This window comes from Lepisosteus platostomus, chromosome 14, assembly GCF_059453375.1.
Source record: "Lepisosteus platostomus isolate fLepPlt1 chromosome 14, fLepPlt1.hap1, whole genome shotgun sequence".
NCBI classification, from domain to species: domain Eukaryota; kingdom Metazoa; phylum Chordata; class Actinopteri; order Semionotiformes; family Lepisosteidae; genus Lepisosteus; species Lepisosteus platostomus.
In genome coordinates, this window is record NC_142624.1 from 5,207,512 (window position 1) to 5,230,939 (window position 23,428).

The window sequence follows — 23,428 nt, forward strand, 5'->3', positions numbered from 1 at the left end:
CAGGAGCATGAGAGCTTTATTGACTTTCTTTCAGACTTTTGCTATAGGAGCAGTATAGAGTAAATTCCCTGTTAGGCAAGTGCTGTGTATATAGCCATACATAGAGTGATGGAAAAAAAATGTGAAGATATCTTGGAAATTCTATCATTTCTACATATTGTTTCTGACCAGAATTATAGCCATGCCATTAGAAATTGTCTATGTTTTACGGAATCCTAACCCTAACCCTAGCTTGGGAGTTAGGGTTAGGGATCAGTTCTCCTTCAAGGAATCAATGCCACCTTCTACTCATTTCCGTGGAAAATATACCTCTGCAAATGAAACTAACAGTCAGAATTGACATAGCAACCTTCAAAAACCCAAGAGAAAGCATCATCAATGCTTAAATTCTGTTTTAAGTCAAGAATTCTCAGAGTGGAAATCTCATGTTAAATGGGGTTGTCAATGAGGAGTATTTTGGGCCAAACTAGGGTAAGAGTGAGGAATACCCAATAAATTCTAAGCTTATATGGTAGTATGCCCCTGGATTGAACACTAAATGCAGGAGCATGAGAGCTTTATTGACTTTCTTTCAGACTTTTGCTATAGGAGCAGTATAGAGTAAAGTACCTGTTAGGCAAGTGCTGTGTATATAGCCATACATAGAGTGATGGAAAAAAAATGTGAAGATATCTTGGAAATTCTATCATTTCTACATATTGTTTCTGTCCCGAATTACAGCCATGGCATTAGAAATTGTCTATGTTTTACGGAATCCTAACCCTAACCCTAGCTTGGGGGTTAGGGTTAGGGATCAGTTTTCCTTCAAAGAATCAATGCCACCTTCTACTCATTTCTGTGGAAAATATACTTCTGCAAATGAAGCTAACAGTCAGAACTGACATAGCAACCTTCCCAAACCCAAGAGAACGCATCATCAATGCTTAAATTCTGTTTTAAGTCAAGTATTCTGAGAGTGAAATCTCATGTTAAATGGGGTTGAAATGAGGAGTGTTTTGGGCCAAACTAGGGTAAGAGTGAGGAATACCCAATAAATTCTAAGCTTATATGGTAGTATGCCCCTGGATTGAACACTAAATGCAGGAGCATGAGAGCTTTATTGACTTTCTTTCAGACTTTTGCTATAGGAGCAGTATAGAGTAAATTCCCTGTTAGGCAAGTGCTGTGTATATAGCCATACATAGAGTGATGGAAAAAAAATGTGAAGATATCTTGGAAATTCTATCATTTCTACAGATTGTTTCTGACCCGAATTATAGCCATGCCATTAGAAATTGTCTATGTTTTACGGAATCCTAACCCTAACCCTAGCTTGGGGGTTAGGGTTAGGGATCAGTTCTCCTTCAAGGAATCAATGCCACCTTCTACTCATTTCCGTGGAAAATATACCTCTGCAAATGAAACTAACAGTCAGAATTGACATAGCAACCTTCCCAAACCCAAGAGAAAGCATCATCAATGCTTAAATTCTGTTTTAAGTCAAGAATTCTCAGAGTGGAAATCTCATGTTAAATGGGGTTGTCAATGAGGAGTATTTTGGGCCAAACTAGGGTAAGAGTGAGGAATACCCAATAAATTCTAAGCTTATATGGTAGTATGCCCCTGGATTGAACACTAAATGCAGGAGCATGAGAGCTTTATTGACTTTCTTTCAGACTTTTGCTATAGGAGCAGTATAGAGTAAATTCCCTATTAGGCAAGTGCTGTGTATATAGCCATACATAGAGTGATGGAAAAAAAATGTGAAGATATCTTGGAAATTCTATCATTTCTACATATTGTTTCTGTCCCGAATTACAGCCATGCCATTAGAAATTGTCTATGTTTTACGGAATCCTAACCCTAACCCTAGCTTGGGGGTTAGGGTTAGGGATCAGTTTTCCTTCAAATAATCAATGCCACCTTCTACTCATTTCTGTGGAAAATATACTTCTGCAAATGAAGCTAACAGTCAGAACTGACATAGCAACCTTCCCAAACCCAAGAGAACGCATCATCAATGCTTAAATTCTGTTTTAAGTCAAGTATTCTGAGAGTGAAATCTCATGTTAAATGGGGTTGAAATGAGGAGTGTTTTGGGCCAAACTAGGGTAAGAGTGAGGAATACCCAATAAATTCTAAGTTTATATGGTAGTATGCCCCTGGATTGAACACTAAATGCAGGAGCATGAGAGCTTTATTAACTTTCTTTCAGACTTTTGCTATAGGAGCAGTATAGAGTAAATTCCCTGTTAGGCAAGTGCTGTGTATATAGCCATACATAGAGTGATGGAAAAAAAATGTGAAGATATCTTGGAAATTCTATCATTTCTACATATTGTTTCTGACCAGAATTATAGCCATGCCATTAGAAATTGTCTATGTTTTACGGAATCCTAACCCTAACCCTAGCTTGGGAGTTAGGGTTAGGGATCAGTTCTCCTTCAAGGAATCAATGCCACCTTCTACTCATTTCCGTGGAAAATATACCTCTGCAAATGAAACTAACAGTCAGAATTGACATAGCAACCTTCAAAAACCCAAGAGAAAGCATCATCAATGCTTAAATTCTGTTTTAGGTCATGTATTCTGAGAGTGAAATCTCATGTTAAATGGGGTTGTCAATGAGGAGTATTTTGGGCCAAACTAGGGTAAGAGTGAGGAATACCCAATAAATTCTAAGTTTATATGGTAGTATGCCCCTGGATTGAACACTAAATGCAGGAGCATGAGAGCTTTATTGACTTTCTTTCAGACTTTTGCTATAGGAGCAGTATAGAGTAAATTCCCTGTTAGGCAAGTGCTGTGTATATAGCCATACATAGAGTGATGGAAAAAAAATGTGAAGATATCTTGGAAATTCTATCATTTCTACATATTGTTTCTGTCACGAATTACAGCCATGGCATTAGAAATTGTCTATGTTTTACGGAATCCTAACCCTAACCCTAGCTTGGGGGTTAGGGTTAGGGATCAGTTCTCCTTCAAGGAATCAATGCCACCTTCTACTCATTTCCGTGGAAAATATACCTCTGCAAATGAAACTAACAGTCAGAATTGACATAGCAACCTTCCCAAACCCAAGAGAAAGCATCATCAATGCTTAAATTCTGTTTTAAGTCAAGAATTCTCAGAGTGGAAATCTCATGTTAAATGGGGTTGTCAATGAGGAGTATTTTGGGCCAAACTAGGGTAAGAGTGAGGAATACCCAATAAATTCTAAGCTTATATGGTAGTATGCCCCTGGATTGAACACTAAATGCAGGAGCATGAGAGCTTTATTGACTTTCTTTCAGACTTTTGCTATAGGAGCAGTATAGAGTAAATTCCCTGTTAGGCAAGTGCTGTGTATATAGCCATACATAGAGTGATGGAAAAAAAATGTGAAGATATCTTGGAAATTCTATCATTTCTACATATTGTTTCTGTCCCGAATTACAGCCATGCCATTAGAAATTGTCTATGTTTTACGGAATCCTAACCCTAACCCTAGCTTGGGGGTTAGGGTTAGGGATCAGTTTTCCTTCAAAGAATCAAAGCCACCTTCTACTCATTTCTGTGGAAAATATACTTCTGCAAATGAAGCTAACAGTCAGAACTGACATAGCAACCTTCCCAAACCCAAGAGAACGCATCATCAATGCTTAAATTCTGTTTTAAGTCAAGTATTCTGAGAGTGAAATCTCATGTTAAATGGGGTTGAAATGAGGAGTGTTTTGGGCCAAACTAGGGTAAGAGTGAGGAATACCCAATAAATTCTAAGCTTATATGGTAGTATGCCCCTGGATTGAACACTAAATGCAGGAGCATGAGAGCTTTATTGACTTTCTTTCAGACTTTTGCTATAGGAGCAGTATAGAGTAAAAACCCTGTTAGGCAAGTGCTGTGTATATAGCCATACATAGAGTGATGGAAAAAAAATGTGAAGATATCTTGGAAATTCTATCATTTCTACAGATTGTTTCTGACCCGAATTATAGCCATGCCATTAGAAATTGTCTATGTTTTACGGAATCCTAACCCTAACCCTAGCTTGGGGGTTAGGGTTAGGGATCAGTTCTCCTTCAAGGAATCAATGCCACCTTCTACTCATTTCCGTGGAAAATATACCTCTGCAAATGAAACTAACAGTCAGAATTGACATAGCAACCTTCCCAAACCCAAGAGAAAGCATCATCAATGCTTAAATTCTGTTTTAAGTCAAGAATTCTCAGAGTGGAAATCTCATGTTAAATGGGGTTGTCAATGAGGAGTATTTTGGGCCAAACTAGGGTAAGAGTGAGGAATACCCAATAAATTCTAAGCTTATATGGTAGTATGCCCCTGGATTGAACACTAAATGCAGGAGCATGAGAGCTTTATTGACTTTCTTTCAGACTTTTGCTATAGGAGCAGTATAGAGTAAAGTACCTGTTAGGCAAGTGCTGTGTATATAGCCATACATAGAGTGATGGAAAAAAAATGTGAAGATATCTTGGAAATTCTATCATTTCTACATATTGTTTCTGTCCCGAATTACAGCCATGCCATTAGAAATTGTCTATGTTTTACGGAATCCTAACCCTAACCCTAGCTTGGGGGTTAGGGTTAGGGATCAGTTTTCCTTCAAAGAATCAATGCCACCTTCTACTCATTTCTGTGGAAAATATACTTCTGCAAATGAAGCTAACAGTCAGAACTGACATAGCAACCTTCCCAAACCCAAGAGAACGCATCATCAATGCTTAAATTCTGTTTTAAGTCAAGTATTCTGAGAGTGAAATCTCATGTTAAATGGGGTTGAAATGAGGAGTGTTTTGGGCCAAACTAGGGTAAGAGTGAGGAATACCCAATAAATTCTAAGTTTATATGGTAGTATGCCCCTGGATTGAACACTAAATGCAGGAGCATGAGAGCTTTATTGACTTTCTTTCAGACTTTTGCTATAGGAGCAGTATAGAGTAAAGTACCTGTTAGGCAAGTGCTGTGTATATAGCCATACATAGAGTGATGGAAAAAAAATGTGAAGATATCTTGGAAATTCTATCATTTCTACATATTGTTTCTGTCCCGAATTACAGCCATGCCATTAGAAATTGTCTATGTTTTACGGAATCCTAACCCTAACCCTAGCTTGGGGGTTAGGGTTAGGGATCAGTTTTCCTTCAAAGAATCAATGCCACCTTCTACTCATTTCTGTGGAAAATATACTTCTGCAAATGAAGCTAACAGTCAGAACTGACATAGCAACCTTCCCAAACCCAAGAGAACGCATCATCAATGCTTAAATTCTGTTTTAAGTCAAGTATTCTGAGAGTGAAATCTCATGTTAAATGGGGTTGAAATGAGGAGTGTTTTGGGCCAAACTAGGGTAAGAGTGAGGAATACCCAATAAATTCTAAGCTTATATGGTAGTATGCCCCTGGATTGAACACTAAATGCAGGAGCATGAGAGCTTTATTGACTTTCTTTCAGACTTTTGCTATAGGAGCAGTATAGAGTAAATTCCCTGTTAGGCAAGTGCTGTGTATATAGCCATACATAGAGTGATGGAAAAAAAATGTGAAGATATCTTGGAAATTCTATCATTTCTACAGATAGTTTCTGACCAGAATTATAGCCATGCCATTAGAAATTGTCTATGTTTTACGGAATCCTAACCCTAACCCTAGCTTGGGGGTTAGGGTTAGGGATCAGTTCTCCTTCAAGGAATCAATGCCACCTTCTACTCATTTCCGTGGAAAATATACCTCTGCAAATGAAACTAACAGTCAGAATTGACATAGCAACCTTCCCAAACCCAAGAGAACGCATCATCAATGCTTAAATTCTGTTTTAAGTCAAGTATTCTGAGAGTGGAAATCTCATGTTAAATGGGGTTGTCAATGAGGAGTATTTTGGGCCAAACTAGGGTAAGAGTGAGGAATACCCAATAAATTCTAAGCTTATATGGTAGTATGCCCCTGGATTGAACACTAAATGCAGGAGCATGAGAGCTTTATTGACTTTCTTTCAGACTTTTGCTATAGGAGCAGTATAGAGTAAATTCCCTGTTAGGCAAGTGCTGTGTATATAGCCATACATAGAGTGATGGAAAAAAAATGTGAAGATATCTTGGAAATTCTATCATTTCTACATATTGTTTCTGTCCCGAATTACAGCCATGCCATTAGAAATTGTCTATGTTTTACGGAATCCTAACCCTAACCCTAGCTTGGGGGTTAGGGTTAGGGATCAGTTTTCCTTCAAAGAATCAAAGCCACCTTCTACTCATTTCTGTGGAAAATATACTTCTGCAAATGAAGCTAACAGTCAGAACTGACATAGCAACCTTCCCAAACCCAAGAGAACGCATCATCAATGCTTAAATTCTGTTTTAAGTCAAGTATTCTGAGAGTGAAATCTCATGTTAAATGGGGTTGAAATGAGGAGTGTTTTGGGCCAAACTAGGGTAAGAGTGAGGAATACCCAATAAATTCTAAGTTTATATGGTAGTATGCCCCTGGATTGAACATTAAATGCAGGAGCATGAGAGGTTTATTGACTTTCTTTCAGACTTTTGCTATAGGAGCAGTATAGAGTAAATTCCCTGTTAGGCAAGTGCTGTGTATATAGCCATACATAGAGTGATGGAAAAAAAATGTGAAGATATCTTGGAAATTCTATCATTTCTACAGATTGTTTCTGACCCGAATTATAGCCATGCCATTAGAAATTGTCTATGTTTTACGGAATCCTAACCCTAACCCTAGCTTGGGGGTTAGGGTTAGGGATCAGTTCTCCTTCAAGGAATCAATGCCACCTTCTACTCATTTCCGTGGAAAATATACCTCTGCAAATGAAACTAACAGTCAGAATTGACATAGCAACCTTCCCAAACCCAAGAGAAAGCATCATCAATGCTTAAATTCTGTTTTAAGTCAAGAATTCTCAGAGTGGAAATCTCATGTTAAATGGGGTTGTCAATGAGGAGTATTTTGGGCCAAACTAGGGTAAGAGTGAGGAATACCCAATAAATTCTAAGCTTATATGGTAGTATGCCCCTGGATTGAACACTAAATGCAGGAGCATGAGAGCTTTATTGACTTTCTTTCAGACTTTTGCTATAGGAGCAGTATAGAGTAAAGTACCTGTTAGGCAAGTGCTGTGTATATAGCCATACATAGAGTGATGGAAAAAAAATGTGAAGATATCTTGGAAATTCTATCATTTCTACATATTGTTTCTGTCCCGAATTACAGCCATGCCATTAGAAATTGTCTATGTTTTACGGAATCCTAACCCTAACCCTAGCTTGGGGGTTAGGGTTAGGGATCAGTTTTCCTTCAAAGAATCAATGCCACCTTCTACTCATTTCTGTGGAAAATATACTTCTGCAAATGAAGCTAACAGTCAGAACTGACATAACAACCTTCCCAAATCCAAGAGAACGCATCATCAATGCTTAAATTCTTTTTTAAGTCAAGTATTCTGAGAGTGAAATCTCATGTTAAATGGGGTTGAAATGAGGAGTGTTTTGGGCCAAACTAGGGTAAGAGTGAGGAATACCCAATAAATTCTAAGTTTATATGGTAGTATGCCCCTGGATTGAACATTAAATGCAGGAGCATGAGAGCTTTATTGACTTTCTTTCAGACTTTTGCTATAGGAGCAGTATAGAGTAAATTCCCTGTTAGGCAAGTGCTGTGTATATAGCCATACATAGAGTGATGGAAAAAAAATGTGAAGATATCTTGGAAATTCTATCATTTCTACATATTGTTTCTGACCAGAATTATAGCCATGCCATTAGAAATTGTCTATGTTTTACGGAATCCTAACCCTAACCCTAGCTTGGGAGTTAGGGTTAGGGATCAGTTCTCCTTCAAGGAATCAATGCCACCTTCTACTCATTTCCGTGGAAAATATACCTCTGCAAATGAAACTAACAGTCAGAATTGACATAGCAACCTTCCCAAACCCAAGAGAAAGCATCATCAATGCTTAAATTCTGTTTTAGGTCATGTATTCTGAGAGTGAAATCTCATGTTAAATGGGGTTGTCAATGAGGAGTATTTTGGGCCAAACTAGGGTAAGAGTGAGGAATACCCAATAAATTCTAAGTTTATATGGTAGTATGCCCCTGGATTGAACACTAAATGCAGGAGCATGAGAGCTTTATTGACTTTCTTTCAGACTTTTGCTATAGGAGCAGTATAGAGTAAATTCCCTGTTAGGCAAGTGCTGTGTATATAGCCATACATAGAGTGATGGAAAAAAAATGTGAAGATATCTTGGAAATTCTATCATTTCTACATATTGTTTCTGTCCCGAATTACAGCCATGCCATTAGAAATTGTCTATGTTTTACGGAATCCTAACCCTAACCCTAGCTTGGGGGTTAGGGTTAGGGATCAGTTTTCCTTCAAAGAATCAAAGCCACCTTCTACTCATTTCTGTGGAAAATATACTTCTGCAAATGAAGCTAACAGTCAGAACTGACATAGCAACCTTCCCAAACCCAAGAGAACGCATCATCAATGCTTAAATTCTGTTTTAAGTCAAGTATTCTGAGAGTGAAATCTCATGTTAAATGGGGTTGAAATGAGGAGTGTTTTGGGCCAAACTAGGGTAAGAGTGAGGAATACCCAATAAATTCTAAGTTTATATGGTAGTATGCCCCTGGATTGAACATTAAATGCAGGAGCATGAGAGGTTTATTGACTTTCTTTCAGACTTTTGCTATAGGAGCAGTATAGAGTAAATTCCCTGTTAGGCAAGTGCTGTGTATATAGCCATACATAGAGTGATGGAAAAAAAATGTGAAGATATCTTGGAAATTCTATAATTTCTACAGATTGTTTCTGACCCGAATTATAGCCATGCCATTAGAAATTGTCTATGTTTTACGGAATCCTAACCCTAACCCTAGCTTGGGGGTTAGGGTTAGGGATCAGTTCTCCTTCAAGGAATCAATGCCACCTTCTACTCATTTCCGTGGAAAATATACCTCTGCAAATGAAACTAACAGTCAGAATTGACATAGCAACCTTCCCAAACCCAAGAGAAAGCATCATCAATGCTTAAATTCTGTTTTAAGTCAAGAATTCTCAGAGTGGAAATCTCATGTTAAATGGGGTTGTCAATGAGGAGTATTTTGGGCCAAACTAGGGTAAGAGTGAGGAATACCCAATAAATTCTAAGCTTATATGGTAGTATGCCCCTGGATTGAACACTAAATGCAGGAGCATGAGAGCTTTATTGACTTTCTTTCAGACTTTTCCTATAGGAGCAGTATAGAGTAAAGTACCTGTTAGGCAAGTGCTGTGTATATAGCCATACATAGAGTGATGGAAAAAAAATGTGAAGATATCTTGGAAATTCTATCATTTCTACATATTGTTTCTGTCCCGAATTACAGCCATGCCATTAGAAATTGTCTATGTTTTACGGAATCCTAACCCTAACCCTAGCTTGGGGGTTAGGGTTAGGGATCAGTTTTCCTTCAAAGAATCAATGCCACCTTCTACTCATTTCTGTGGAAAATATACTTCTGCAAATGAAGCTAACAGTCAGAACTGACATAACAACCTTCCCAAATCCAAGAGAACGCATCATCAATGCTTAAATTCTTTTTTAAGTCAAGTATTCTGAGAGTGAAATCTCATGTTAAATGGGGTTGAAATGAGGAGTGTTTTGGGCCAAACTAGGGTAAGAGTGAGGAATACCCAATAAATTCTAAGCTTATATGGTAGTATGCCCCTGGATTGAACACTAAATGCAGGAGCATGAGAGCTTTATTGACTTTCTTTCAGACTTTTGCTATAGGAGCAGTATAGAGTAAAGTACCTGTTAGGCAAGTGCTGTGTATATAGCCATACATAGAGTGATGGAAAAAAAATGTGAAGATATCTTGGAAATTCTATCATTTCTACATATTGTTTCTGTCCCGAATTACAGCCATGCCATTAGAAATTGTCTATGTTTTACGGAATCCTAACCCTAACCCTAGCTTGGGGGTTAGGGTTAGGGATCAGTTTTCCTTCAAAGAATCAATGCCACCTTCTACTCATTTCTGTGGAAAATATACTTCTGCAAATGAAGCTAACAGTCAGAACTGACATAACAACCTTCCCAAATCCAAGAGAACGCATCATCAATGCTTAAATTCTTTTTTAAGTCAAGTATTCTGAGAGTGAAATCTCATGTTAAATGGGGTTGAAATGAGGAGTGTTTTGGGCCAAACTAGGGTAAGAGTGAGGAATACCCAATAAATTCTAAGTTTATATGGTAGTATGCCCCTGGATTGAACATTAAATGCAGGAGCATGAGAGCTTTATTGACTTTCTTTCAGACTTTTGCTATAGGAGCAGTATAGAGTAAATTCCCTGTTAGGCAAGTGCTGTGTATATAGCCATACATAGAGTGATGGAAAAAAAATGTGAAGATATCTTGGAAATTCTATCATTTCTACATATTGTTTCTGACCAGAATTATAGCCATGCCATTAGAAATTGTCTATGTTTTACGGAATCCTAACCCTAACCCTAGCTTGGGAGTTAGGGTTAGGGATCAGTTCTCCTTCAAGGAATCAATGCCACCTTCTACTCATTTCCGTGGAAAATATACCTCTGCAAATGAAACTAACAGTCAGAATTGACATAGCAACCTTCCCAAACCCAAGAGAAAGCATCATCAATGCTTAAATTCTGTTTTAGGTCATGTATTCTGAGAGTGAAATCTCATGTTAAATGGGGTTGTCAATGAGGAGTATTTTGGGCCAAACTAGGGTAAGAGTGAGGAATACCCAATAAATTCTAAGTTTATATGGTAGTATGCCCCTGGATTGAACACTAAATGCAGGAGCATGAGAGCTTTATTGACTTTCTTTCAGACTTTTGCTATAGGAGCAGTATAGAGTAAATTCCCTGTTAGGCAAGTGCTGTGTATATAGCCATACATAGAGTGATGGAAAAAAAATGTGAAGATATCTTGGAAATTCTATCATTTCTACATATTGTTTCTGTCCCGAATTACAGCCATGCCATTAGAAATTGTCTATGTTTTACGGAATCCTAACCCTAACCCTAGCTTGGGGGTTAGGGTTAGGGATCAGTTTTCCTTCAAAGAATCAAAGCCACCTTCTACTCATTTCTGTGGAAAATATACTTCTGCAAATGAAGCTAACAGTCAGAACTGACATAGCAACCTTCCCAAACCCAAGAGAACGCATCATCAATGCTTAAATTCTGTTTTAAGTCAAGTATTCTGAGAGTGAAATCTCATGTTAAATGGGGTTGAAATGAGGAGTGTTTTGGGCCAAACTAGGGTAAGAGTGAGGAATACCCAATAAATTCTAAGTTTATATGGTAGTATGCCCCTGGATTGAACATTAAATGCAGGAGCATGAGAGGTTTATTGACTTTCTTTCAGACTTTTGCTATAGGAGCAGTATAGAGTAAATTCCCTGTTAGGCAAGTGCTGTGTATATAGCCATACATAGAGTGATGGAAAAAAAATGTGAAGATATCTTGGAAATTCTATAATTTCTACAGATTGTTTCTGACCCGAATTATAGCCATGCCATTAGAAATTGTCTATGTTTTACGGAATCCTAACCCTAACCCTAGCTTGGGGGTTAGGGTTAGGGATCAGTTCTCCTTCAAGGAATCAATGCCACCTTCTACTCATTTCCGTGGAAAATATACCTCTGCAAATGAAACTAACAGTCAGAATTGACATAGCAACCTTCCCAAACCCAAGAGAAAGCATCATCAATGCTTAAATTCTGTTTTAAGTCAAGAATTCTCAGAGTGGAAATCTCATGTTAAATGGGGTTGTCAATGAGGAGTATTTTGGGCCAAACTAGGGTAAGAGTGAGGAATACCCAATAAATTCTAAGCTTATATGGTAGTATGCCCCTGGATTGAACACTAAATGCAGGAGCATGAGAGCTTTATTGACTTTCTTTCAGACTTTTCCTATAGGAGCAGTATAGAGTAAAGTACCTGTTAGGCAAGTGCTGTGTATATAGCCATACATAGAGTGATGGAAAAAAAATGTGAAGATATCTTGGAAATTCTATCATTTCTACATATTGTTTCTGTCCCGAATTACAGCCATGCCATTAGAAATTGTCTATGTTTTACGGAATCCTAACCCTAACCCTAGCTTGGGGGTTAGGGTTAGGGATCAGTTTTCCTTCAAAGAATCAATGCCACCTTCTACTCATTTCTGTGGAAAATATACTTCTGCAAATGAAGCTAACAGTCAGAACTGACATAACAACCTTCCCAAATCCAAGAGAACGCATCATCAATGCTTAAATTCTTTTTTAAGTCAAGTATTCTGAGAGTGAAATCTCATGTTAAATGGGGTTGAAATGAGGAGTGTTTTGGGCCAAACTAGGGTAAGAGTGAGGAATACCCAATAAATTCTAAGTTTATATGGTAGTATGCCCCTGGATTGAACATTAAATGCAGGAGCATGAGAGCTTTATTGACTTTCTTTCAGACTTTTGCTATAGGAGCAGTATAGAGTAAATTCCCTGTTAGGCAAGTGCTGTGTATATAGCCATACATAGAGTGATGGAAAAAAAATGTGAAGATATCTTGGAAATTCTATCATTTCTACATATTGTTTCTGTCCCGAATTACAGCCATGCCATTAGAAATTGTCTATGTTTTACGGAATCCTAACCCTAACCCTAGCTTGGGGGTTAGGGTTAGGGATCAGTTTTCCTTCAAAGAATCAATGCCACCTTCTACTCATTTCTGTGGAAAATATACTTCTGCAAATGAAGCTAACAGTCAGAACTGACATAGCAACCTTCCCAAACCCAAGAGAACGCATCATCAATGCTTAAATTCTGTTTTAAGTCAAGTATTCTGAGAGTGAAATCTCATGTTAAATGGGGTTGAAATGAGGAGTGTTTTGGGCCAAACTAGGGTAAGAGTGAGGAATACCCAATAAATTCTAAGTTTATATGGTAGTATGCCCCTGGATTGAACACTAAATGCAGGAGCATGAGAGCTTTATTAACTTTCTTTCAGACTTTTGCTATAGGAGCAGTATAGAGTAAATTCCCTGTTAGGCAAGTGCTGTGTATATAGCCATACATAGAGTGATGGAAAAAAAATGTGAAGATATCTTGGAAATTCTATCATTTCTACATATTGTTTCTGACCAGAATTATAGCCATGCCATTAGAAATTGTCTATGTTTTACGGAATCCTAACCCTAACCCTAGCTTGGGAGTTAGGGTTAGGGATCAGTTCTCCTTCAAGGAATCAATGCCACCTTCTACTCATTTCCGTGGAAAATATACCTCTGCAAATGAAACTAACAGTCAGAATTGACATAGCAACCTTCCCAAACCCAAGAGAAAGCATCATCAATGCTTAAATTCTGTTTTAGGTCATGTATTCTGAGAGTGAAATCTCATGTTAAATGGGGTTGTCAATGAGGAGTATTTTGGGCCAAACTAGGGTAAGAGTGAGGAATACCCAATAAATTCTAAGTTTATATGGTAGTATGCCCCTGGATTGAACACTAAATGCAGGAGCATGAGAGCTTTATTGACTTTCTTTCAGACTTTTGCTATAGGAGCAGTATAGAGTAAATTCCCTGTTAGGCAAGTGCTGTGTATATAGCCATACATAGAGTGATGGAAAAAAAATGTGAAGATATCTTGGAAATTCTATCATTTCTACATATTGTTTCTGTCCCGAATTACAGCCATGGCATTAGAAATTGTCTATGTTTTACGGAATCCTAACCCTAACCCTAGCTTGGGGGTTAGGGTTAGGGATCAGTTTTCCTTCAAAGAATCAATGCCACCTTCTACTCATTTCTGTGGAAAATATACTTCTGCAAATGAAGCTAACAGTCAGAACTGACATAGCAACCTTCCCAAACCCAAGAGAACGCATCATCAATGCTTAAATTCTGTCTTAAGTCAAGTATTCTGAGAGTGAAATCTCATGTTAAATGGGGTTGAAATGAGGAGTGTTTTGGGCCAAACTAGGGTAAGAGTGAGGAATACCCAATAAATTCTAAGCTTATATGGTAGTATGGCCCTGGATTGAACACTAAATGCAGGAGCATGAGAGCTTTATTGACTTTCTTTCAGACTTTTGCTATAGGAGCAGTATAGAGTAAATTCCCTGTTAGGCAAGTGCTGTGTATATAGCCATACATAGAGTGATGGAAAAAAAATGTGAAGATATCTTGGAAATTCTATCATTTCTACAGATTGTTTCTGACCCGAATTATAGTCATGCCATTAGAAATTGTCTATGTTTTACGGAATCCTAACCCTAACCCTAGCTTGGGGGTTAGGGTTAGGGATCAGTTCTCCTTCAAGGAATCAATGCCACCTTCTACTCATTTCCGTGGAAAATATACCTCTGCAAATGAAACTAACAGTCAGAATTGACATAGCAACCTTCCCAAACCCAAGAGAAAGCATCATCAATGCTTAAATTCTGTTTTAAGTCAAGAATTCTCAGAGTGGAAATCTCATGTTAAATGGGGTTGTCAATGAGGAGTATTTTGGGCCAAACTAGGGTAAGAGTGAGGAATACCCAATAAATTCTAAACTTATATGGTAGTATGCCCCTGGATTGAACACTAAATGCAGGAGCATGAGAGCTTTATTGACTTTCTTTCAGACTTTTGCTATAGGAGCAGTATAGAGTAAATTCCCTGTTAGGCAAGTGCTGTGTATATAGCCATACATAGAGTGATGGAAAAAAAATGTGAAGATATCTTGGAAATTCTATCATTTCTACATATTGTTTCTGTCCCGAATTACAGCCATGCCATTAGAAATTGTCTATGTTTTACGGAATCCTAACCCTAACCCTAGCTTGGGGGTTAGGGTTAGGGATCAGTTTTCCTTCAAAGAATCAAAGCCACCTTCTACTCATTTCTGTGGAAAATATACTTCTGCAAATGAAGCTAACAGTCAGAACTGACATAGCAACCTTCCCAAACCCAAGAGAACGCATCATCAATGCTTAAATTCTGTTTTAAGTCAAGTATTCTGAGAGTGAAATCTCATGTTAAATGGGGTTGAAATGAGGAGTGTTTTGGGCCAAACTAGGGTAAGAGTGAGGAATACCCAATAAATTCTAAGTTTATATGGTAGTATGCCCCTGGATTGAACACTAAATGCAGGAGCATGAGAGCTTTATTGACTTTCTTTCAGACTTTTGCCATAGGAGCAGTATAGAGTAAAAACCCTGTTAGGCAAGTGCTGTGTATATAGCCATACATAGAGTGATGGAAAAAAAATGTGAAGATATCTTGGAAATTCTATCATTTCTACAGATTGTTTCTGACCCGAATTATAGCCATGCCATTAGAAATTGTCTATGTTTTACGGAATCCTAACCCTAACCCTAGCTTGGGGGTTAGGGTTAGGGATCAGTTCTCCTTCAAGGAATCAATGCCACCTTCTACTCATTTCCGTGGAAAATATACCTCTGCAAATGAAACTAACAGTCAGAATTGACATAGCAACCTTCCCAAACCCAAGAGAAAGCATCATCAATGCTTAAATTCTGTTTTAAGTCAAGAATTCTCAGAGTGGAAATCTCATGTTAAATGGGGTTGTCAATGAGGAGTATTTTGGGCCAAACTAGGGTAAGAGTGAGGAATACCCAATAAATTCTAAGCTTATATGGTAGTATGCCCCTGGATTGAACACTAAATGCAGGAGCATGAGAGCTTTATTGACTTTCTTTCAGACTTTTGCTATAGGAGCAGTATAGAGTAAAGTACCTGTTAGGCAAGTGCTGTGTATATAGCCATACATAGAGTGATGGAAAAAAAATGTGAAGATATCTTGGAAATTCTATCATTTCTACATATTGTTTCTGTCCCGAATTACAGCCATGCCATTAGAAATTGTCTATGTTTTACGGAATCCTAACCCTAACCCTAGCTTGGGGGTTAGGGTTAGGGATCAGTTTTCCTTCAAAGAATCAATGCCACCTTCTACTCATTTCTGTGGAAAATATACTTCTGCAAATGAAGCTAACAGTCAGAACTGACATAGCAACCTTCCCAAACCCAAGAGAACGCATCATCAATGCTTAAATTCTGTTTTAAGTCAAGTATTCTGAGAGTGAAATCTCATGTTAAATGGGGTTGAAATGAGGAGTGTTTTGGGCCAAACTAGGGTAAGAGTGAGGAATACCCAATAAATTCTAAGTTTATATGGTAGTATGCCCCTGGATTGAACATTAAATGCAGGAGCATGAGAGCTTTATTGACTTTCTTTCAGACTTTTGCTATAGGAGCAGTATAGAGTAAATTCCCTGTTAGGCAAGTGCTGTGTATATAGCCATACATAGAGTGATGGAAAAAAAATGTGAAGATATCTTGGAAATTCTATCATTTCTACATATTGTTTCTGTCCCGAATTACAGCCATGGCATTAGAAATTGTCTATGTTTTACGGAATCCTAACCCTAACCCTAGCTTGGGGGTTAGGGTTAGGGATCAGTTTTCCTTCAAAGAATCAATGCCACCTTCTACTCATTTCTGTGGAAAATATACTTCTGCAAATGAAGCTAACAGTCAGAACTGACATAGCAACCTTCCCAAACCCAAGAGAACGCATCATCAATGCTTAAATTCTGTTTTAAGTCAAGTATTCTGAGAGTGAAATCTCATGTTAAATGGGGTTGAAATGAGGAGTGTTTTGGGCCAAACTAGGGTAAGAGTGAGGAATACCCAATAAATTCTAAGTTTATATGGTAGTATGCCCCTGGATTGAACACTAAATGCAGGAGCATGAGAGCTTTATTGACTTTCTTTCAGACTTTTGCTATAGGAGCAGTATAGAGTAAATTCCCTGTTAGGCAAGTGCTGTGTATATAGCCATACATAGAGTGATGGAAAAAAAATGTGAAGATATCTTGGAAATTCTATCATTTCTACATATTGTTTCTGACCAGAATTATAGCCATGCCATTAGAAATTGTCTATGTTTTACGGAATCCTAACCCTAACCCTAGCTTGGGGGTTAGGGTTAGGGATCAGTTCTCCTTCAAGGAATCAATGCCACCTTCTACTCATTTCCGTGGAAAATATACCTCTGCAAATGAAACTAACAGTCAGAATTGACATAGCAACCTTCCCAAACCCAAGAGAAAGCATCATCAATGCTCAAATTCTGTTTTAAGTCAAGAATTCTCAGAGTGGAAATCTCATGTTAAATGGGGTTGTCAATGAGGAGTATTTTGGGCCAAACTAGGGTAAGAGTGAGGAATACCCAATAAATTCTAAGCTTATATGGTAGTATGCCCCTGGATTGAACACTAAATGCAGGAGCATGAGAGCTTTATTGACTTTCTTTCAGACTTTTGCTATAGGAGCAGTATAGAGTAAATTCCCTGTTAGGCAAGTGCTGTGTATATAGCCATACATAGAGTGATGGAAAAAAAATGTGAAGATATCTTGGAAATTCTATCATTTCTACATATTGTTTCTGTCCAGAATTACAGCCATGCCATTAGAAATTGTCTATGTTTTACGGAATCCTAACCCTAACCCTAGCTTGGGGGTTAGGGTTAGGGATCAGTTTTCCTTCAAAGAATCAATGCCACCTTCTACTCATTTCTGTGGAAAATATACTTCTGCAAATGAAGCTAACAGTCAGAACTGACATACCAACCTTCCCAAACCCAAGAGAACGCATCATCAATGCTTAAATTCTGTTTTAAGTCAAGTATTCTGAGAGTGAAATCTCATGTTAAATGGGGTTGAAATGAGGAGTGTTTTGGGCCAAACTAGGGTAAGAGTGAGGAATACCCAATAAATTCTAAGTTTATATGGTAGTATGCCCCTGGATTGAACACTAAATGCAGGAGCATGAGAGCTTTATTAACTTTCTTTCAGACTTTTGCTATAGGAGCAGTATAGAGTAAATTCCCTGTTAGGCAAGTGCTGTGTATATAGCCATACATAGAGTGATGGAAAAAAAATGTGAAGATATCTTGGAAATTCTATCATTTCTACATATTGTTTCTGACTAGAATTATAGCCATGCCATTAGAAATTGTCTATGTTTTACGGAATCCTAACCCTAACCCTAGCTTGGGGGTTAGGGTTAGGGATCAGTTTTCCTTCAAGGAATCAATGCCACCTTCTACTCATTTCCGTGGAAAATATACCTCTGCAAATGAAACTAACAGTCAGAATTGACATAGCAACCTTCCCAAACCCAAGAGAAAGCATAATCAATGCTTAAATTCTGTTTTAGGTCATGTATTCTGAGAGTGAAATCTCATGTTAAATGGGGTTGTCAATGAGGAGTATTTTGGGCCAAACTAGGGTAAGAGTGAGGAATACCCAATAAATTCTAAGTTTATATGGTAGTATGCCCCTGGATTGAACACTAAATGCAGGAGCATGAGAGCATTATTGACTTTCTTTCAGACTTTTGCTATAGGAGCAGTATAGAGTAAATTCCCTGTTAGGCAAGTGCTGTGTATATAGCCATACATAGAGTGATGGAAAAAAAATGTGAAGATATCTTGGAAATTCTATCATTTCTACATATTGTTTCTGTCCCGAATTACAGCCATGGCATTAGAAATTGTCTATGTTTTACGGAATCCTAACCCTAACCCTAGCTTGGGGGTTAGGGTTAGGGATCAGTTTTCCTTCAAAGAATCAATGCCACCTTCTACTCATTTCTGTGGAAAATATACTTCTGCAAATGAAGCTAACAGTCAGAACTGACATAGCAACCTTCCCAAACCCAAGAGAACGCATCATCAATGCTTAAATTCTGTTTTAAGTCAAGTATTCTGAGAGTGAAATCTCATGTTAAATGGGGTTGAAATGAGGAGTGTTTTGGGCCAAACTAGGGTAAGAGTGAGGAATACCCAATAAATTCTAAGCTTATATGGTAGTATGCCCCTGGATTGAACACTAAATGCAGGAGCATGAGAGCTTTATTGACTTTCTTTCAGACTTTTGCTATAGGAGCAGTATAGAGTAAATTCCCTGTTAGGCAAGTGCTGTGTATATAGCCATACATAGAGTGATGGAAAAAAAATGTGAAGATATCTTGGAAATTCTATCATTTCTACAGATTGTTTCTGACCCGAATTATAGCCATGCCATTAGAAATTGTCTATGTTTTACGGAATCCTAACCCTAACCCTAGCTTGGGGGTTAGGGTTAGGGATCAGTTCTCCTTCAAGGAATCAATGCCACCTTCTACTCATTTCCGTGGAAAATATACCTCTGCAAATGAAACTAACAGTCAGAATTGACATAGCAACCTTCCCAAACCCAAGAGAAAGCATCATCAATGCTTAAATTCTGTTTTAAGTCAAGAATTCTCAGAGTGGAAATCTCATGTTAAATGGGGTTGTCAATGAGGAGTATTTTGGGCCAAACTAGGGTAAGAGTGAGGAATACCCAATAAATTCTAAGCTTATATGGTAGTATGCCCCTGGATTGAACACTAAATGCAGGAGCATGAGAGCTTTATTGACTTTCTTTCAGACTTTTGCTATAGGAGCAGTATAGAGTAAAGTACCTGTTAGGCAAGTGCTGTGTATATAGCCATACATAGAGTGATGGAAAAAAAATGTGAAGATATCTTGGAAATTCTATCATTTCTACATATTGTTTCTGTCCCGAATTACAGCCATGCCATTAGAAATTGTCTATGTTTTACGGAATCCTAACCCTAACCCTAGCTTGGGGGTTAGGGTTAGGGATCAGTTTTCCTTCAAAGAATCAATGCCACCTTCTACTCATTTCTGTGGAAAATATACTTCTGCAAATGAAGCTAACAGTCAGAACTGACATAGCAACCTTCCCAAACCCAAGAGAACGCATCATCAATGCTTAAATTCTGTTTTAAGTCAAGTATTCTGAGAGTGAAATCTCATGTTAAATGGGGTTGAAATGAGGAGTGTTTTGGGCCAAACTAGGGTAAGAGTGAGGAATACCCAATAAATTCTAAGCTTATATGGTAGTATGCCCCTGGATTGAACACTAAATGCAGGAGCATGAGAGCTTTATTGACTTTCTTTCAGACTTTTGCTATAGGAGCAGTATAGAGTAAATTCCCTGTTAGGCAAGTGCTGTGTATATAGCCATACATAGAGTGATGGAAAAAAAATGTGAAGATATCTTGGAAATTCTATCATTTCTACATATTGTTTCTGACCCGAATTATAGCCATGCCATTAGAAATTGTCTATGTTTTACGGAATCCTAACCCTAACCCTAGCTTGGGGGTTAGGGTTAGGGATCAGTTCTCCTTCAAGGAATCAATGCCACCTTCTACTCATTTCCGTGGAAAATATACCTCTGCAAATGATACTAACAGTCAGAATTGACATAGCAACCTTCCCAAACCCAAGAGAAAGTATCATCAATGCTTAAATTCTGTTTTAAGTCAAGAATTCTCAGAGTGGAAATCTCATGTTAAATGGGGTTGTCAATGAGGAGTATTTTGGGCCAAACTAGGGTAAGAGTGAGGAATACCCAATAAATTCTAAGCTTATATGGTAGTATGCCCTGGATTGAACACTAAATGCAGGAGCATGAGAGCTTTATTGACTTTCTTTCAGACTTTTGCTATAGGAGCAGTATAGAGTAAATTCCCTGTTAGGCCAATGTTGGGTATATTGCCATACATAGAGTGATGGAAAAAAAATGTGAAGATATCTTGGAAATTCTATCATTTCTACATATTGTTTCTGTCCCGAATTACAGCCATGGCATTAGAAATTGTCTATGTTTTACGGAATCCTAACCCTAACCCTAGCTTGGGGGTTAGGGTTAGGGATCAGTTTTCCTTCAAAGGATCAATGCCACCTTCTACTCATTTCTGTGGAAAATATACTTCTGCAAATGAAGCTAACAGTCAGAACTGACATAGCAACCTTCCCAAACCCAAGAGAACGCATCATCAATGCTTAAATTCTGTTTTAAGTCAAGTATTCTGAGAGTGAAATCTCATGTTAAATGGGGTTGAAATGAGGAGTGTTTTGGGCCAAACTAGGGTAAGAGTGAGGAATACCCAATAAATTCTAAGCTTATATGGTAGTATGCCCCTGGATTGAACACTAAATGCAGGAGCATGAGAGCTTTATTGACTTTCTTTCAGACTTTTGCTATAGGAGCAGTATAGAGTAAATTCCCTGTTAGGCAAGTGCTGTGTATATAGCCATACATAGAGTGATGGAAAAAAAATGTGAAGATATCTTGGAAATTCTATCATTTCTACAGATAGTTTCTGACCCGAATTATAGCCATGCCATTAGAAATTGTCTATGTTTTACGGAATCCTAACCCTAACCCTAGCTTGGGGGTTAGGGTTAGGGATCAGTTCTCCTTCAAGGAATCAATGCCACCTTCTACTCATTTCCGTGGAAAATATACCTCTGCAAATGAAACTAACAGTCAGAATTGACATAGCAACCTTCCCAAACCCAAGAGAAAGCATCATCAATGCTTAAATTCTGTTTTAAGTCAAGAATTCTCAGAGTGGAAATCTCATGTTAAATGGGGTTGTCAATGAGGAGTATTTTGGGCCAAACTAGGGTAAGAGTGAGGAATACCCAATAAATTCTAAGCTTATATGGTAGTATGCCCCTGGATTGAACACTAAATGCAGGAGCATGAGAGCTTTATTGACTTTCTTTCAGACTTTTGCTATAGGAGCAGTATAGAGTAAAGTACCTGTTAGGCAAGTGCTGTGTATATAGCCATACATAGAGTGATGGAAAAAAAATGTGAAGATATCTTGGAAATTCTATCATTTCTACATATTGTTTCTGTCCCGAATTACAGCCATGCCATTAGAAATTGTCTATGTTTTACGGAATCCTAACCCTAACCCTAGCTTGGGGGTTAGGGTTAGGGATCAGTTTTCCTTCAAAGAATCAATGCCACCTTCTACTCATTTCTGTGGAAAATATACTTCTGCAAATGAAGCTAACAGTCAGAACTGACATAGCAACCTTCCCAAACCCAAGAGAACGCATCATCAATGCTTAAATTCTGTTTTAAGTCAAGTATTCTGAGAGTGAAATCTCATGTTAAATGGGGTTGAAATGAGGAGTGTTTTGGGCCAAACTAGGGTAAGAGTGAGGAATACCCAATAAATTCTAAGTTTATATGGTAGTATGCCCCTGGATTGAACACTAAATGCAGGAGCATGAGAGCTTTATTGACTTTCTTTCAGACTTTTGCTATAGGAGCAGTATAGAGTAAATTCCCTGTTAGGCAAGTGCTGTGTATATAGCCATACATAGAGTGATGGAAAAAAAATGTGAAGATATCTTGGAAATTCTATCATTTCTACATATTGTTTCTGTCCCGAATTACAGCCATGCCATTAGAAATTGTCTATGTTTTACGGAATCCTAACCCTAACCCTAGCTTGGGGGTTAGGGTTAGGGATCAGTTTTCCTTCAAAGAATCAATGCCACCTTCTACTCATTTCTGTGGAAAATATACTTCTGCAAATGAAGCTAACAGTCAGAACTGACATAGCAACCTTCCCAAACCCAAGAGAACGCATCATCAATGCTTAAATTCTGTTTTAAGTCAAGTATTCTGAGAGTGAAATCTCATGTTAAATGGGGTTGAAATGAGGAGTGTTTTGGGCCAAACTAGGGTAAGAGTGAGGAATACCCAATAAATTCTAAGCTTATATGGTAGTATGCCCCTGGATTGAACACTAAATGCAGGAGCATGAGAGCTTTATTGACTTTCTTTCAGACTTTTGCTATAGGAGCAGTATAGAGTAAATTCCCTGTTAGGCAAGTGCTGTGTATATAGCCATACATAGAGTGATGGAAAAAAAATGTGAAGATATCTTGGAAATTCTATCATTTCTACATATTGTTTCTGACCCGAATTATAGCCATGCCATTAGAAATTGTCTATGTTTTACGGAATCCTAACCCTAACCCTAGCTTGGGGGTTAGGGTTAGGGATCAGTTCTCCTTCAAGGAATCAATGCCACCTTCTACTCATTTCCGTGGAAAATATACCTCTGCAAATGATACTAACAGTCAGAATTGACATAGCAACCTTCCCAAACCCAAGAGAAAGTATCATCAATGCTTAAATTCTGTTTTAAGTCAAGAATTCTCAGAGTGGAAATCTCATGTTAAATGGGGTTGTCAATGAGGAGTATTTTGGGCCAAACTAGGGTAAGAGTGAGGAATACCCAATAAATTCTAAGCTTATATGGTAGTATGCCCTGGATTGAACACTAAATGCAGGAGCATGAGAGCTTTATTGACTTTCTTTCAGACTTTTGCTATAGGAGCAGTATAGAGTAAATTCCCTGTTAGGCCAATGTTGGGTATATTGCCATACATAGAGTGATGGAAAAAAAATGTGAAGATATCTTGGAAATTCTATCATTTCTACATATTGTTTCTGTCCCGAATTACAGCCATGGCATTAGAAATTGTCTATGTTTTACGGAATCCTA

General features: G+C 38.0%; 1 protein-coding gene across 2 annotated transcripts in view; it reads left to right on the plus strand.

Moving 5' to 3' along the window:
* cdk15 (cyclin-dependent kinase 15) overlaps positions 1-23,428 on the plus strand; it is a 311,761-nt gene that overhangs the window by 49,304 nt on the left and 239,029 nt on the right. The window lies entirely within an intron of this gene.